Here is a 2,109-nt window from a genome sequence, read left to right on the forward strand (position 1 = left end):
CTGAGTCTGAAGATGATAATTCCCTCTTGTCACAGAAGCAGCTGTATTTCTTGGAGGACTTTAATCTCCTGGAGCCAGAGGGAAAAACAGGAGGCTGACAGGGCCCCGGGTGGAAGACGCTGAAGGGCCCTTAGGGAGGGAGTAAACTGGGGCCAATCTCTAGGGCTTTTCTCTTAATGGGCCCCCTCTTCTCCAATCCCATGCAGCCTCACCCTTTTCTCAGAGTTGAATATAAACAGATAAACAGCCCCCCGCTAGGAATTTGTCCAGGATTCCTGTCCCCTACCCATACCCTCCATTGGGATGGGTCTCCTCTGTGTATCAAACCCTCCCAATAAATCCAGGATGCAGAGGATGGAGCCAGGGAGTATTCTACCCAGGGTAAGTGTGTGGGAGTCTCTGACTTCCACATCCCACCCTCCCCCAAAGTGAGGGCCCCATCTGCTCCGCTTTTTCCTTTCTGGGTGTTGATCACATTTCCCTGGAAGACAGCCAGCCAAAGACTCTCAGAGAGGCCCCTGGCCCATGACCTGCCCCCATCCCCACACCCTCCCACACTGCACTACTGCTAGACCAGCAAGGGTGAGAAATGTGCACAGAACAGCACTGGGCCCTGCCTCAGGCTCTGGGCTCTAGATAAGGAGGTGTGGGAGCTGTGGCTCAGGGACCTTCTGCCCCAACACTCTCTGACAAACGGAGGCCCAGTATAGAAAGAAAATGCTCGGCCACTTAGGAGCTGCCTGACTTGGGAGGGGCATAATTTCCCTCTCCTTCCATAGGCACCGCCTGAGGGAGAGGCTGAGTCCAGCTCCTGCAGCTTTGCAGTCAGGCAGCTCTGCAGCTTCACCACTCAGGGAACAGGGACTGGCAGCTGCTCTGGAGCCTCCACCATTCAGAAGTAAGATGGGCCTGACTCCCCAGCTCACGGGGCATGGGGAGGACTGTGGGGCTCACACGGGAGGAGGCTTGCTAAGATGGAAGGGCTGAGTCCAAGACTCTCTCCTCCCAAACCTCAGGATCCCGGTCCCCAACCTGCCTGCCCCAGGCTCACTCCCATCCACACAGTCCTTCATGGCAGTGTCCAGCTTCACCAGGTCAGTGAGGAACCCCCACAGAGAAGGCACATCACCCTGGCCATTGGGGTGGTAGTGGTGGTGAGCCCCCACTGTCAGGGGCCTACCCAAGACCTGTCCCCTGAAATATCACCAATCACTCCTGCCCAGACACCCCCTCCCTAGGTCTCCCACTTGGAACAGCCCAAGACCCGCAGTTACCTCCCCCAGCACTCACCCTCCTCTCCCCCATCTCCCCAGCTGGCTTCCAAGGCCACTGGACACCCCCAGTTACTTCTATGGTGGGATTTTAGCAAGTCATAAGGTCATGGGGTCCCCTGTCCCACCATTCGCCAAATCTTCACTGAGCCCAACTCACCCAGGTGGTTTCTCTGGTCTCTCTAATGGAGGCATTTCAGGTCCTGTGGCCACAGGAGGGCAGGGCTGGGGGAGGAAGACCCCCTGCTCTCTTGATGTGGAGGCCTCCAGATGGGGGGAAAGAAGCCTGTCCTCGGACTCCCTGGAGCCCCTCCCACCACAGACCCACTCACCTGCTGCCCCACAGCCTCATCTGCACTGTCTGGGGATTGGTCTCCAGGCCACCCCTGTCCACCGGGTCACACTTTGCTCCACTGCTCGGCCACCATCTGCGGGGCTAAGAGCAGTACGGGAGAAGCCTGGTGGACGGGTCGCGTGACGTGTCTTGCTGTCTTTGCTGAGGGTGAGCACCAGGTCTGGAGGGGAGGAACAGGGCCTGGCGATGCCCAGTGGAGCCTGCAGCTGGAACCCTGGGCTAGGCCTTTGGGGAAGCGGGACCCTCACCCTCAGCCCCAACCAAGAATGGCAAGGTTGGCTCCCCACCCCAGCACAGGCTGGACGATCCAGGGCTGCAGAATCCCTGAGACTGGTGGGATTCCCCTGTTTCTTCAAGAAGCACCTCCTCTTGCTTTCCACAGCAGGAATTCGAGCAGGCTCCAGCGGAGCCTCTTCCATGCCTGTTAGACGCAGCCTCTTGCAGGGATGCACGTCCTTGGGATGGAGCCATAGCCTTGACCCT

Source organism: Piliocolobus tephrosceles, unplaced genomic scaffold, assembly GCF_002776525.5.
Source record: "Piliocolobus tephrosceles isolate RC106 unplaced genomic scaffold, ASM277652v3 unscaffolded_76, whole genome shotgun sequence".
In the NCBI taxonomy this organism is placed as follows: Eukaryota; Metazoa; Chordata; class Mammalia; order Primates; family Cercopithecidae; genus Piliocolobus; species Piliocolobus tephrosceles.